This window comes from Camelus dromedarius, chromosome 9 (genome assembly GCF_036321535.1).
Source record: "Camelus dromedarius isolate mCamDro1 chromosome 9, mCamDro1.pat, whole genome shotgun sequence".
Classification (NCBI taxonomy): domain Eukaryota; kingdom Metazoa; phylum Chordata; class Mammalia; order Artiodactyla; family Camelidae; genus Camelus; species Camelus dromedarius.
In genome coordinates, this window is record NC_087444.1 from 73578457 (window position 1) to 73594999 (window position 16543).

General features: G+C 44.1%; 2 long non-coding RNA genes across 3 annotated transcripts in view; one reads left to right on the forward strand and one right to left on the reverse strand.

The window, feature by feature from the left end:
• The first annotated feature begins 615 nt into the window (after positions 1-615).
• Positions 616-1747, forward strand: LOC116154933 (uncharacterized). The gene is made up of 3 exons (XR_010382542.1): positions 616-744; positions 968-1049; positions 1372-1747. It is a non-coding gene; the product is annotated as an uncharacterized LOC116154933 (long non-coding RNA).
• A 459-nt stretch (positions 1748-2206) lies between these two features.
• Positions 2207-16543, reverse strand: part of LOC105098941 (uncharacterized) — a 29529-nt gene continuing 15192 nt past the window's right edge. The window contains exons 3-4 of one of the 2 annotated variants that reach the window (XR_010382389.1): positions 4570-4754; positions 2207-3992 (exon numbers count right to left, since the gene is read on the reverse strand). This is a non-coding gene — a long non-coding RNA (uncharacterized LOC105098941). Of the gene's footprint in view, positions 4755-16543 lie in introns of both variants that reach the window. The other variant, XR_010382388.1, reaches the window with a different exon arrangement.

The window sequence follows — 16543 nt, forward strand, 5'->3', positions numbered from 1 at the left end:
ATTTTACAAAGACAAAACCTGGAAATAAACATGTTAGACCGCTACTCCTGGTTGTTTCTTGGTGGATTAATCTTGCTGCTTCAACTTTATAGGAAAAGCCCCTCAGCCACTGGACGCCTCTCCCTGGGGACCAACTTTGTCTGTCAGATGTGTCACTTCATAGGGTTTCCCCCCCCCCATGTATTTCCCACATATTTAAACCTTTATAAATACAGACTTCTGTAAGTTTTTTTTCCACCTAAACCTTGTATATCGTATGAATCGTTCTGCAATCTGCCTTCATCACTTCATAGGCTTCAGAAAATTTACTCTGTCAGAAGCACCGCCTTGGGAGTTTAATCGGCTGCCTCGCATCTCATAGAAGCGCGGACTCCCAGTTTATTTGACGATTCCCTTATTGGTGGCACGTGGGTCGTTTCCAGGGCTTTTGCTGTGACACACAGCGCGGTGAACATCCTTGCGCATCCTGCCGGGGGTTCAGGTTCAAGTATGTCTCTAGGGAGATTCCAAGAAGTGAAAGTTGAGGAGGAAGAGGGCGCACGTTTAAGGGTTCCGGGGGCCCTACATGAAGACTGCCCCCTCCTCTTCCTCCTTTTTTGTAATCGCCAGGTTTTCCGTTCTGAGCCTGTTATTTTCATGAAAACAAAAACCAGGCGTGATTTCGAAGAATGCGACTTGCAGCCCATTTTCTGGGAACCAGTTGAGGATCCCCCTGGACTGATAAGTTACCTGCATCCCCCTCAGGTGAGCTCCCAGTGTGTTGAGGGTGACCTGGTCCCACCTCAGGTCTGAGATGGAGGATCCAGGTCCCAGGTGCCCTGCCCCCTCTCTACCCAGCAAGAGGCTCAGAGCAGAGTCTGGGAGACCTGAGATTGCCTACTCTCACCCCATTTAAGGGGGCAGCTCACACTCCCTCAGGGAGCGAGCCGGGGAAACTGAAACTTGTTTTCTCTCCCTCCTGCTGCAGCGCGAGTCTCAGTAAAGCCTGGCTTGGATTGCTCCTCTGGCCTGTTATCAATTTCTATTGATTAAGGAGATCAAGAAGCCAGGTGAGTAGCAGCGAGTTTCATTATCCATAACAAGCCCCTTTCAACCACACCTGAGTTTATGCTAATCAGGTGATGCTCTTGCTCCCCTAGCGATCTTCAGAATAGAGGCTGGTTGCCAAAGGAACCAACCATGTGATTAGAGGGCTGGAAGGTTCAGCCTACCCACCCTGCACCCCCACCTCCTGGAAGAGGAGATGCAAATTAAGTTAATCAGGAATGGCCAGTGATGGAACCAATCATGCTTATGTAATGGAACCTCCATGAAATCTTAAATCAAAGAGGTTCAGACGGCTTTTGTGTTGGTGGATGTATTCACATGCAGGGAGGATGGCTCACCCCAACTTCCTGGGACAGAAGCTCCTGCCCTCCAGACCTCCAGACCTCCTTCATCTTGCTATTCATCTGCATCCTTTGTAACAAACTGATAAACATAAGTGAAGTGTTTCCCTGAGTTCTGGGAGCCACCATGGTATATTATCAAACCTGAGGAGGGGGGTCTCGGGAACCCCCTGATTTACAGCCGGTTGTCAGAAATACAGGTGACAGCTTGGGACTTGTGATTGGCGTCTGATGTCGCGCCAGCATTGTGGGACTGAGCTTTTAACCTGCGGGGTCTGCCCTTACCCTGGGTAATTAGTGTCAGAATTGAACTGAATTGTTGGACAGCCAGCTGGTGTCTGGAGAGTTGGAGACCTGGTTGGGAGAGGGAGGGAACCTACGCATATTTGGTATCAGAAGTACTGTGAGTAGTCTTTTATCCCCTTTTTACTCACGTTGATATAAAATGTTTCAAACATACAGAAAAATCAAAAGGATTGTACAGAGACTGTCCCACCCCACCCTTTGATTCATTGGAGAATTTTCATTCAGTTTGCTTTGTGACCTATCTGTCCATCGACTTTTTACATTGGCATGTCGTTGACACATAATATTGTGTAAGTTAAGGTGTACCAGGTGATGATTTGATAGATTTATATGTTGTAGTGTAATTGTCACTAACACCTCCATCATGTCACTTTTATTATTGTTTCTTTTTTGTGGTGGGAAAAATTAAGATCCAGCCTCTTAGCAGCTTTGCAATTTCTAACTCAGTATTGTTTGTGCTCACTCTACTGTGCATCAGATCTCCAGGATTTATTTATCGACCAGTCGCAATCTTATTTTTTTCAAGTCAGATTTATTGAGGAATAATTTACCTAATAATCATACAATTCTGCACAATTCAACTCATCCTCTTAATAAAGTACATGGTTCAACTTTTCAAGTCTACAGTTTGAGTTTTGGGTTTTTTTTAACTTACAGCTCTATTGAGACATAATTAACATACAATAAACTGTACGTACTTGAAAGTGCACAATCTGGTGAGTTTTGACATGTGTGTACCTCTGCGAAGCCACCACCACAAGCAAGATAGTGAACACATCGGCACCCCAAAAGTTTCCTGTGCCCCCTTGTAATTCTTCCTTCCTACCCCACCCCACCCCCATCCCCAGACACCCATTGACCTGTTTTCTGTCAGTGTAGATTAGTCTGCATTTCCTAGACTTTTATATAAGTGGAATCATACGGAATGTTCTATTTTTTGTGTGTGTGTCTGGCTTTTTTTGCTCAGCAGAATATTCTGAGGTTTGGCCACATTTTTGTGTGCTTCAGAAATTCATTCCATTTATTGTCAAGCAGTATTCCGTGGTCTGGCTGTGCCACAATATGCTGATCCATTTGCCTATTGATGAACATTTGGGTTGCTTCCCATATTTAGTTACAATAAATAAAGCTTCTGTGACCATTTGTGTCCGGGTCTTCGTATACATGTGTGCTTTCTTTTCTCTTGGGTAAATACCCAGGACTGTAATTGCTGGGTCATATGATAAATGTCGGTTTCAATTCATAAGAGTAGAGGGGGGGCAAAAAATGTCCTCTACCGTTCGAGGTTCTTTTGGCTAGTCCAATAATTAAATCAACATAAGACAGATCAACAGGAGAAAAACAAATTTGATTTTGTGTGTACAGGAGCCTCATGCAGACATGAGAGGCTCAAAGACAGTCAGGCAGTTGAGGTCTATGTGCCATCCGGACCTAAGGAGAAGCGGGTGGGCATCTGGGGCTTCAAAAGGGAAGGAAGACAAGTCACAGGAAAATGGAAGGAGCAAGCGTTTGGTAGACAAATGGTCGCCAGGCCATGCAAAGACAACGGGGTACAGAGAGGAGTTTGAACAAACAGACCCTGGCGAGCTCCCCCACAGTTTACCACACGTAGACCATACTCTTTGTAGCTCTTTCTGGGGATAGTTCTCTTCCTGGACCAGGCCCCCGATCTGAATTCTTTTAGGCAGTTAAGGGAGAGATGAAAAGCCCCTGTTGGGCCCATTGGGCATTGACTGTCTTCAGCGTGAAATAATCTACATGCCCAAGTGGCACGCCCTGGGGCAGCCTGCCCCGAACGCCATCAGCCCCCTGCTCCGAAAATTCCCTGGAAGTTTCACACATGAAAAGCAGAGCTGGCTGATTGTTTCATGATTTCATTGAATTAATCTCATAGTCTTGAAAATAGGTCATTGCAGTTGAACAGTTGTGTCTCATTTTTAGGAGGTGGTGATGCAGCCGGTCTCCCCAAGTTAGGCCTATATTGCATGAGAAATTAGGTATTTAATAAGGCATTTCTATGGAAACAAAGGGAAAACAATGCATTAATGACTGGAGCAGATGACAGTCCCGGTTTCTGAGGTCTGAAGGCAGCCAGTTGGAAGATTTCTAGATGTTGGGCTCAGAGAATCTTCGGATGGAGTGGAGGCAGGCCATGGCAATCTGACGGGTTTTCTTGGTTTGTAGTTTGAATGTCTCTGGTGCTTTTTCTGAGTGACCCTGCAGCAACAGGCGTGCAGATTGTCCATGCATGAGCTGTTGTGGATTTTGTATCAAATTGTCCAACTTTAGTTTCCATGGCTTTGAGGAAAAGGGCAGTTTTAGTTTTCAATTTTTCCAAGGCAGAAGGGTGAGGGGGGAAAATAGGAAGTGTTAGTGTGGACAATAGCCAAATATTGGAGGAAACTGGACAAGTTCAAGATCTAGTCCAGGTACAGGTTGTTTACAGGTAGAAAACAAAATCTCAAAGTCAATTCACAGAACTAGAATCTAATATCCACATGTATGTATTATGGTGTCTACTGAAACACAACTTTTCTCTCTACAGTCACCACATTTCCATCACAGATAACCACAGTGAGGTGAATTTGTTTGCAAGTTAAGTCTAGTTTCAAAAAACATGGCTTGATTATTTGCATAAGGGTAGCAAACATAGTGATTAATCGTATATAATCTTTTAATCTGTTTGTTGGATTTTTTAATGAGAAAGCTCAAACTGGATTTTTAAAAGCCTCTCAAGGCTAGGAAGTCAAGTCAAGGACTTACCATCAGACTTTGCTTGCTGCACTTATAGATTTGGGCTAATTCCTCTCTTTTTAGGGTCCTTAGACTGTTCTGAGGTTCCTGTCCCTGCCAGGAAGTGACCTTCCTTTCTCACCTGGTAAGGCTGCTGGGAACCGTGTAAGTAAGGTATCAGGCTGTTTTTCCAAGGGGCTTTATTGGTTCCATTAAGTCAGTCTTAGTTCCTTAAAGCGGTCTGGTCATATGTGATTCTTTGCATGTACTCAAGTAGGACGTTCCCATCAAAGCCTTGGTAATATAATCACTGTTTCCAATTGTGTCCTGTTACAAGGAGAACAGATCCTTAGTGAACTTACGCAAGTAACTATATTGCCGTGAAATAGGCATACTCACTGTGAGTTTCTGAATTCTGGAGGGATCAGGTAGGGAGAAAAGGAGAAATGTTTCATCTTTGTTCACAAAGGTATATTGCACTAAATTGTTCTAAGTCATAGGTATCTTTGGAGAAAAGAGAAAAAGATTTCCTTAATCTGAGAAAAACAAAACAATTTAAAAATCAGCAATGTTTTAAACAAAAAAGTCATAAAAATTATAACCATCCTCCTCAGTTCATTCAGTCCCATGTAATTCATATTTGTTTTGAATCCGGTTTTTCCATTAATTCTGGAAATTCTTACCCCATTCAGTTTGATGATTTTAAAATTATCAGAAACCTGTATTCTAGAGTACTTGTCAGAGTCCTTTCCATGAATCTTTCTGATGAAACACTTTTGCAGGAACACTTTTGCAAAAGCATCAGAATAAAACAATAACTGTCCATAAATAAGAAAAGACTTTAAAATGACATGGTTAAATATCTGATTAGAGTTCATTACAGTGCAATTGACAGGAAATTTCATTATTTCTGTGATATACAACATTTTAAGATAATAATTAGAATTATGACTGATAACATTATAATGACGTATCAGAATTTTAGGGACTTTATACAACTTCTAGAACACCCATGTTACCAACATTCACCTGTACAATATAACCTTAGGAGGTTTATCATTCCCTATTTGACAATGATTTCCATATAATTTAATATACCAGATAAGCCAAATTAGTTTTATCTCTCTTTTATAAGGAGAGAGAACAAATCTTTTGAGATATTCCAGGATCCTTCTAGAAAATCTTGGTTTTGTTCAAGGTAAAAAAGACTTCACTTAGAATTTGAATTTTTGAAAGTTTGTCAAAAATATCACAAAGGTTTGGACACTTTACTAAATAGGATCACAAATAATTATGAAAAAGTGCTAATTAGTCATTTACCCAAAGTGACAAAAAGATTTTTAGGGTAAATATAGATTACATAATTCTGAGCAAAACTCAGTTCAATATTGAAAAGACCCAGTTTATTTAAGTAACCAAATTCCTAATGATAACGTAAAGCATAGGAAATTATTTTAATAAAACATAAAATCTTTGTTTTCTAGGCAGATTACTAAAAAGATAAAGAAAAAACACTTTGTTTAAATCTTTGGAATTAAGAGCAGACCGATAATCTAATAGAACTTTGTCCTTTTAACAGAGAGAGAATCAAATTCTAATTTTTTAATCAGTGTACTTTTGATATTAAAATTTATTCATTTTTAAAAACTTAAATTCATTTCAATCTTAACCAGCTAGACCACACATAAAATTTCTTTCTAAAGTGTCTTTTTTCACAAAGCTTCTACAATTTCTTTTTTACATTCAGATTTTTGGTCCTGTGTTCTTTCTCTTTCCCATTCTGAAATAACCAGCCTCTCTTCAGGACAAAACTACTTTCTTTTCCCTTAACAAACTGCATTTCCATTCCTCTCACTTTCTTTTACCAAAACACATATCCTACTTTCCTAATGTATAAAGATGTTTCCCTTACTATGTCTAGTAGCTTCAACGACATATATCAGAATTTTTACCTTTAAAAACCTTAATTTGGAGAGGGTGGATATAGCTCAGTGGTAGAGTGAATGCTTAGCATGCACAAGACCCTGGATTCAATCCCCAATACCTCCATTTAAAAAAGAACCTTTAATTTTTAATAGACACTAAGAAGTAAATAATTGTGAACTGTTATACCAGCATTCTACAGATTGGCAAATGTATGAAAACACAGACATTAGACAAAGCCAGCCATCATCTCAAGCTGTTTTTCTTGCTGAAAAATTTTGTAAGAGACAACATGAACTTACCTAACTTTAGCAAACCTAGGTAGAATAAAGGCATTCTATTTAACACTGATAACTCTAAAGACATGCCTGTTTTAATTTGAGCCAGCAAACTTAAACTAGCTTTAATAACCAAATATTTCCCTAGGTCATGTGAACCTGAAATCGATTTGGGTTAGTTTCTATTATATTTCTGAGGATTTAATTTATATAAGTGTTTAATTGTCTTTAAGCCAATTAAACAGAACTCTCTTTTACAACTGACTGAGAACACAAAGGAGTGCAGAAGAGACCAGCAGGAGTTATTTACTCTTCCATTCTTTTGCTTTAGGTACCTCTTGCATCATTCATTTTCCCCTAGCTTTTTACAATGAATCTTTCGAAGAATTGGGTAGCCTTTTCCCTGGTAATGCTTAGAGGCTGATTAGCTCATCTAATTCCATTATTTTGAATTTGCCTTTTTATATCAGGAGGAAATTTCCCACTAAGGCAGAAATATAAAGATTTTTAAAGATTTTAAAATTTCTACTAAGGCAGAACTTAAAAGGTCTGGAATTTCAGGGTTTAGTGTAGTATGGCTTTTAAAAGCCTATATAAAGTATTCAACAAAGGCCTTCGTTCTCAGTGCAAAATTTAATCTTAGACCACTTCACTCACCTTAGAGGGGGAAGCCTGTATGAATGTCTCTGTTGGCCTCTGAATACGAACCTCCTGCCTAGACATTTCCCCATTATTTACAAGAAGTCCTAGGAGACTCTCTGGCCATCTGTGTCCTCTGTGTGGGTTTTTCCCCCAGGGGGTGGTCTGGTTTATCTGATAAACCAGAATGTCATATAACCATGGGTGGGAAGGACACCCCTTAGCTGCCAAACAAGATCGCTAAGAGTGGGGTTGTGAATGCCCATTAATCTATTAAATATATCTTTAAATTTGGTAGGATCTTCTGAAAGTGGAGGTAAAAGGATTTGATAATTTAAACGATCTGCTGCTGTCCAGGGGACATAAATTCTCTGAGTGGGGATCTAAGCTGTATCTGCAAAGGACATTGTACAGGAAGGCAGAGCCTGATTATAGAGCCCAGAACATGAGCTGTATCACCCCTCCCTGGTGCTCCTGCTGACTTGCAGCATTTACAAGGGTAACCTGTGCATCCCAGGCCTGGAGATTAGGCTGAAGTGCTCTCTGCAAATCCTGTAGGGAAAAGGAGGCTAAAACAGGCAGTTGGGCCTTTAAGGGATTTTCCAGGAAAGGTGGAGGGATTTTTGGAGTTAAGGGAATTTCCTGAGTTGGGATAAGATTATAAGAAAAGGAATTTATGTAGGATGTGGACTTTAATTTTGTTCTAAGTCTAATCTCTGTTCTTTCACTTTATTAAGGGAGTCCCTAAGACCAGCTATTATGCAATTGACCCTTAAACAACATAGGTTTGAACTGGGTGGGTCCACTTATACGTGAGTTTTTTCAATAGTAAATACTGCAAGACTGCAATAATACATGATCCATGCTTGGTTGGTTGAAGGGTCAACTGTATTTCTTTGTATCCACTTTTTAAGTTTGTTTTTCCCTGGGTACCAACAAGACAATTATTTAGGATGAGAGCTCTCTGAAAAAAATTTTTTTTCAGATACGGAAGTTTTTCCCATTCAAAAGATCCATCATCAAAGAGTAGGATCTATTCATCTGAATAGTGACTCAAACCCCTAAGGTTTTGTTTTTGTTTTTGTTTGTTGGTTTTTTATGGTTTAACCAAGAACACAAGAGGTGTCCCCACAAGAGAGTGCAAAACATGCAGCCCTCACAAGATCCAGGAAATTCACTCCCAAAGACAGGCTAAGAAAGTAAAGCCCTTTGTTGTTACAGGTGGCAAGAATGGTGTAGTGAGAACAGCGTCTCCAGTTTCCCATGAGAACGTGAAACACCTCCAGCCACAGACCCACCAATCTGTGACGCTGGGCAGGACACTGGAATGGGACTTCTCTAGCACTAACAGAAAAAGGTTGAGATGACAAAAGCCCCTTATGGGCTTAGATTCCTTATGATAAACTCCCCTGAGAGCTGAAATAATCAAACAAAGAGAGGGCTGCTTGTGACTTCGTGTCTCAGAACCCTAGTCTATTTGACAGGCCACCAAGATGCGTGCCAGGAAATGCACCTTCTGGGTGGTGGAGACCAGACAGAATATTCTCACTGGTCACAAAGCCAAGCTCTCAAGACATAAAACAAGATGAAAGGAAAACCTCATCTAATTTTTTCTAATATACACAGGAACAGCTTTAGCTAAACCTTGTGTCTCTCAGGACCAAATTAATACCTAAGAGGGATGAGCCACTGCAATGGGGATTATGTGATGTTTTACAGAGTACCTGATTGCGTGGAAATTTTCTTGAGGTTGATGGGTGGTGTAGTGTCAATCTGATCCGTTCTGTGACCAACTTTTTGCAACACGGGAGTCTTTGAGTTAGCCAGTGCATGTTCCAGTAAATTTTAAGTCCTCGACCAATACCCACCAATTTAGCGGCTTTGGTTTCCAAGATGTTCCCTAGCAACAGCCTTTATCTCATGTGCACATTAACCCATAGCTAAGTTTGCCTGAAGAGATGCTAGTCTGGTGAGAGCTGCGACCTCCCCAGTCTTGAACAGCAGGCTTATAGGAGTTATGCCTGTGTTGTAGGGGAGGGAAAAATTTTCCTCCACTGTTCAAGGTTCTTTCCTCTGGTCCAACAATTAAATCAACATAAGACAGATCAACAGGAGAAAAACGAATTTGATTTTGTGTGTACAGGAGCCTCATGTAGACAAGAGAGGCTCAAAGACAATCAGGAAATTGTCTTTGTGCCATCCGGACCTAAGGAGAAGCGGGTGGGCATCTGGGGCTTCAAAAGGGAAGGAAGACAAGTCACAGGAAAATGGAAGGAGCAAGCGTTTGGTAGACAAATGGTCGCCAGGCCATGCAAAGACAACGGGGTACAGAGAGGAGTTTGAACAAACAGACCCTGGCGAGCTCCCCCACAGTTTACCACACGTAGACCATACTCTTTGTAGCTCTTTCTGGGGATAGTTCTCTTCCTGGACCAGGCCCCCGATCTGAATTCTTTTAGGCAGTTAAGGGAGAGATGAAAAGCCCCTGTTGGGCCCATTGGGCATTGACTGTCTTCAGCGTGAAATAATCTACATGCCCAAGTGGCACGCCCTGGGGCAGCCTGCCCCGAACGCCATCACTGGCAAACTGTTTTCCAAAGTGTCTGGGACATTTTGTACCTCCTCCAGCAGTGTAGGAGAGCTCCAGGTGCTCATACTTGCCTGTTCTTTGATCTTTCACATTTTAGCCATTCTAGTGGGTATGGAATATTCTGACTCCAATTCCAATTCCAGCGTGTGGATTTTCTTTCCCTCCACATGCAGAAATTCTCAGACACTAACTGGGTGTACTGCAATTCAACTCGATGCTGACACTGTCTACCTAGGGATAGTGTCAGATCCCACAGGTTTAGAATTCAGTCCTACAGGACTGTTCCCCTCATGCCCGCTTCAGGCATCAATAGAAAGTCCAGGTTGTCACTTGTGATTCTGACTGGCAGATCAGAGGTTTGAATAATTCTTCCCTGGGCTTGACTAATTTGCTAAAGCAGCTCACAGACCTCAGAGAAACATTTTACTTACTAGATCACTGATTTATTATAAAAGAATATAACTCATGAACAGCCACACGGAAGAGATGCATAAGGCAAGATATGGGGAAAGAGCATAGGGCATCCAGACTCCCTGCGAGTGCACCAAACTCCATAAATCTCCATGTGTTCACCAGCCCAGAAGCCCTCCAAACCCCAACCCTTTGGGTTTTCATGAAGGCCTCTTTACATAGGCATGATTGATGAAATCACGGGCCACTGGTGACTGACTCAACTTCCAGCCCCTCTCTCCTCCTCCCAGGTCAAGGGTTGGATCAAAGTTCCAACCTTTCAATCACATGATTGGTTCCCCTGGAAACCAGTCCCCATCCTTAGAGGCTTTCCAAAAGTCACTCCATTAACATAAACTCTGGTGTCGTGGAAAGGGGTTTGTTATAATTATCAAGACAACTTTATCACTTAGGAAATTCCAAGGGTTTAGGAGCGAGGTGCCAGAAACAGGAAGAAAGTATATAATTCTTATTATAAACCACAATATCACAGTATATGAAAATTTTTTGATGCATTTCAAAGTTCAGTATTCACAGTTGTATTTTTAGAACAGGGGTGAAATTTATACAATGCGAAGTGCACAAATCTTAATTTGATGAGTTTCAAGAAAGGTCTAACTTCTGTGGCCCTTTCCTTTTGCTGTTCCCCTATCTGAGGCACTGAAGAGCCTGGCATATTGTCCTGTATAGAACGCCCCACCTCCTGGATTCATCTCTTCCCTTGTAGATTCCTTTAGCTTAGACCCTCTCTCTGCTGCTCTGTGTCTCTCCAAAACTGGAAGGTATGTCTAGAACGAGGCTTCTTGCCTGGGCCCTGCTGACTTTTGGAGCTGGATGATTCTTTGTTGTGAGACCATCCCGGGCACTGTAGGATCTTGAACAACATCCTTGACCTCGACCCACTATTCCTTGTCCCTGGTGGTGAGAAGGGTGGACACAATCTCTCCTCCAGAGACCGCCAACCAACAGGAGAGACAGACGGTTACACTTGGACTCTGGCACTTCCAACCTGTCTCGGCACGGGGAGTGACTTTTAAAAGCTGTCCAGGGGATTTTGATGAGCAATCAGGATGAGAACTGGTGACCCTTTGAGTTACTGTTGATTAAGCATTGATTGAGGGGCAGGAAATTTGTAAAATGCTTTTTTTTAGCATGGGCTACTGGGTTTGAATCCAAGCTGGAAAAGTGATGTTAGCCTTCGGTGTCTCGGTTTCCTCGTCTGCCAAATGAGGATAATAATAGTGCCAGCTGGGTAAGGTCATCGTGAGGACTAAATGAGGAGATGTGTAGGGCTCTTGGCACCATGTGAGGCACTGAGTAAGTGCTACGTAAGTGTCTGACAAACACAGCAAAACTATGACTCTGTATCTTGGTATTACAAGGGTGTCCCTGTGCACTGGCAAGGCGTGTCAGTTTCCCGGAGCTGGAAGAGAGCTTCCCACATCACAGGGGCCCAGCTCCTCCCATCTTTCTGTTCTGCCTGTGAGAGGCAGGGTCCCACCTCCAAAGCTTTGCCCTTGCTGTCCCCTCTGTCCTTTCCTCCTCGACCTTGTTCAAGTACTTGCTCAGATGTCATCACCTTCGTTAAAACTGCAATTCAACTCAACACCCAACCCGTCTCCTAGTCCCCTATTCTGCCTAAGTTTCCTCCATCACACTATATTTCTTTTTTTTAATTTTTTAATTACAATGTGTCAATTTCTGGTGTACAGCACAATGTCCCAGTCATGTACATATACACAGATATTTGTTTTCATATTCTTTTTCGTTAAAGGTTATTACAAGATATTGAATATAGTTCCCTACATCGCACTGTATTTCCATGTTTATTGGAAAGCTCTCCCTGCAGGGCAACCACATACCATTATTAAGGCCATTCAATCCCATACTAATATTTTAAAAAATTCACTTGAGAAAGAGAGGAGATATCTTTCTTTTTTCTTAAAAAAATTTTTTTAATTGAAGTATAGTTGATTTACAATGTTGTGTTAGTTTCAGGTGTACAGCAGAGTGATTCAGTTATACATACATGCATATATATTCTTTTTCACATTCTTTTCTATTATAGGTTATTACAAGATATTGCATATAGGGGGGAGGGTATAACTCAAGTGGTAGAGCACATGCTTAGCGTGCATGAGGTCCTGGGTTCAGTCCCCAGTACCTCCTCTAAGAATAAGTCAATGAATAAACCTAAATACCTCCCCCCACCAAAAAACAACAACAACAACAACAACAAAAACCCAAGATATTGAATATAGTTCCCTGTGCTATACAGTAGGGCCTTATTGTTTATCTATTTTACATATAGCAGTGTGCATATGTTAATCCCAAACACCTAATTTATCCTTCCTCCCCACCTCCTAGTGTCTTCTTTAGTAACCATAGTTTGTTTTTTTTATGTCTGTGAGTTTGTTTCTGTTTTGTAAATAAGTTCATTTGTATCTTTTTTTTTTTTTTTTTTAGATTCCACATATAAGTGATATCATAACGATGTTTGTCTTTCTCTGTCTGGTTTTCTTTACTTAGTATGATAATCTCTATGTCCATCCATGTTGCTGCATTCATTCTCTGTCATGGCTGGGTGACATTCCATTGTATATATACACCACAGGGAGATGTCTTTTTCTAATTGACCCAGAGGCACTGTATGGACACTCAGCTCCCTCCTCAAACCTTCTGCTCCAACCACACTCGCCTCCTACCACATGCTTCTACCACAGGGCCTTTGCACTGGCTGTTCTTGCTGTCTGCAACACTCTTCCCCCAGATATCTAGGTGGCTTGCCTCCTCACTTCCTCCAGGCCTCTGCAAAATGTCACCTCCTCTGAGAGGCCCACCCTGACCACCACCTAAAAGAGCCCCTTTTCCCGATCAAAGTTTTCTTTCTGGTTCTTGTCACTTCTTGCCATTTATATAATTTTTAGCTATTTGCTATCTTTCTCCTTTACCACCATATTAGTTTCTGCAGTGGCTATAGCAAATTGCCACAGATCCAGTGGTTTAAAACCACACAAATTAATTGTCTTCTAGTTCTGGAAATCAGAAGCCCAAAATGGGTTTTACTAGGCTAAAATTAAGGTGTCTGTAGGGCTGTTTCTTCTGGAGACTTCAGAGGAGAATTTGTTTCTTTGCCTTTTCCAAATTCTACAGGCTGCCTGCATTGCTTGGCTCATGGCCCCTTCCTCCAGTTCCAAATCCAGCAGTGTGGGATCTTCAGTCTCTCTCTAACTCTGACCCTCCTGCCTCCCTCTGTCACTTTTAAAGACCCTTGTGATTACATCGGGCCCACCCACATAACCCAAGGTCATCTCAAGGTCCTAAACTCAATCACACCTGCAAAGTCCCTTCTGCTGTCTGAGGCCACATATTCACTCCAGGACTAGGTGGCTGGCTCACTATTCAGCCCGCCACATTCTCATTTTTTGTTCATCATTAGATTCCCCAGTGCCTGGAACAGTGCCTAGAACAGTGCCTAGCACAGAATAGGCACTCTGTAGGAGGTGCTGAGTGAATGAATGAAACAGAAGGAGCAGGAAGGGCAGGATGGATGTCTGGCAGAGCAGGTTTGGGGGGAACTGAGGGCCAAGGAGGAAGTGCCAACCCCAGAAGGGAGTAGGGGCAGTGCCTGTTGCCCAAGACAGGACGGTGGAAGGAGCTGGGAGAAGCCAGATGGGTGGGACAGGCAGGAGGCAGAAAGATGGAGCTGGGACTGGGGCATCCTGTTCTCCAGGACTTGAGCCTGCCTTCCACCCGCCTGCTCACCTAATCCGCCCGCCCACGCCCTGGGGCTGGGCCCAGACCTCCTTGGAGCTGCTGTGGGGAAGGGAGGGAGTAGGGAGAGGGGGTCAAGGGGATGCCCAACTGGCACAGCTGGTTTGGCTGGTCCTGACATCTTGGCAGAGGAGGGCCCTGGGGACAGGTGAGGATGTCACTGGGAGCACCGACCAGGAGCTGAGGTTTGGGGGGAGGCAGCCCCTTTCTTCTTGGGTCCACTCCTGTGGACCTCAGACTCCCATACCCAACACCCCCACCCAGGAAGTTCATTTGATGCTGTCTGTCCCAGTCCCAAGGACCAGGAACCTAACCTCCCCATCTCCAACCTCCTCCTCCCTCAGACCCAGGAGTCCGGGTTCCCAAGCCTTGGATCCCCTCACACATTGTCACCACCAGGCTTGATCTCTTTGGAGTCCTGCTCTCTATGCACCTACGCCCCCGGCTCATCCCTCTCCTCCTTTTGTGAGCACGCAGCTAGTAAGAACAGAGGTTCTCAGGCCTCCTCCCCCCTCCCCAGTCTCTGTCCCCCTCCAGGACCCCAGAGCCAGGATCCCCAGGCACCCACTGCCCCAGAAGAGGCCAGATGTGGCTCCGCCCCCACCCCTGCAGGAGCCGGGGGCGGTGGGGGAGGGGGGTGCGGCGCCCCTCTGTGAGTGTCTGGGGCGGTGCTGGGCCTGCAGTATCGGCCCTGGGGCAGGCTCCTCCAACCGGATGGAGTAATTGGGGTGGGGAGCAGAGCCGGAGGTTTCTGCAACGATGCACACCCCGAGATGGACCCACTGATTAGAGGGAGGGCTGAGGGGAGGGAGCTGTGCCCACTCTGAGGTGTCAGCTGCCCTCCTCCCACCTCACCCAGCATGACAACTTTCTTCCCTTTTCCTAGGGGCCCTGGATAGCCTTGGGGAAATATGCATCCCCACCACCCATGACCTACCCAGGTGTCTAAGCAGCCCAGTTTCCTCTCTGTCTGAGTCACAGGAATCTCAGCCCCCTTCCCTTCCTCCTCCAGGACCCAGGAGTCAGGGCCTCCAGCCGCTGTACTCCACCCCCACCCTGATCCCAGGATTTGAGAGCACTACCTCCAGCCTCTGCCCTCTGGGGAACCCAGCCTAGAAGCAGACAGAGCTGGCCTGTCCTCAGCTTTCCCAGAATTCCCAGCAATTACTAGCTTTTATTGGAAAGGTCAGACTCTGGAGGTGGCAATGGCCCCGATTCTGTGGAAATGTGACCCCGTGACCCAGTGACCTCCCTTTGCCCATGTCTGAGCTCCAAGACCAAAATGGCACCTCGTGGGGCTTCCTGGGAACCAGGTGGGAATCTGAAGATGGGGGCAGGAAATTGACATGGGGGTCCCAGGGAGGGCACGCTTACAGGGGCAGAGGGCATGTCTCAACCGGCCCAACCCATCCTTACCTGGAGCCTCTGGGGATGAGTGTGAGCTCCCACTCGAAGACCCTGGATGCCCCCTATCCCCAGATGCCCCCTCTTTGGACTGGTGGAAATATCTCCCAGCTGTCTCTCCAGCCTCTAGACCTTTGCTGCCACCAGACCCTCCATCTGGATGCTCTCTCCATTCTGGCCACTCACCTGGTGAATTTCCCCCACTGGGGCATCCTTGCCCCTGGGAAGCCATCCCTGACCTTCCCAAGAGGCCCGTATCTACAGGCAGGATGCCAAGCAGACTGAAGGTTATTCCAGGCCAGCAGAGTCAATTCCACTAGTATGCTAGCCACGTGTGTCATTCTAAACTTTTCAGTAACCACATTTTTTAAAAAAGAGAGAAAAAAACGTGAGATTAATTTTAGGAACATATTTCATTTCATCCCATAAAGCCAAAATATCATCCTTCAATCTGTCATCAATATAAAAAATTACCCACGAGATATTTTACATGCTTTATCTCAATTCCAGTGCTCAGTTTCCAAGGGTGAGCGAAGTGTAGTCTTCCCAAAGCATTAATGCTGCATTTAAGAGGAATTACGTTGTTTCTGTTTTTAAAGTTTCTGTTTCTGTTTTTGAATTTAAATTTCACATTTCTAGTGCTTAACAGCCACATGTGGCCGGCAGCTCCTGTGCTGGATAGCATAGCCCTAAGCTGTGTCTATTTACCTATCTTGTTTGTGGACACAATGCCAGGTCCTGATGTTAGTCAGAGGGTTGGATGGCTGGAAGGATGATGAGGAATGGAGGGAGGGATGGGTGGATGGATGGACGGATGGATGGATGGACGGACGGACAGATGGATGGATGGATGGATGGATAGGTGGACAGAAGGATGGATGGTTATACAATCTCTTTTCCTTTCAGTGCCTCCCACCCCAACAGCTGGCACTGGGTTTCCCACCTTCTCCTTCCTACCTGTTTCCAAGTCTCTTCCTTATCCCCAGATGCCTAGGCCCCCCAGATCCATTTCTCTGGGGTCAGTGGTCCCCATTACTGTCCCTTCCCCTTGTCATTGG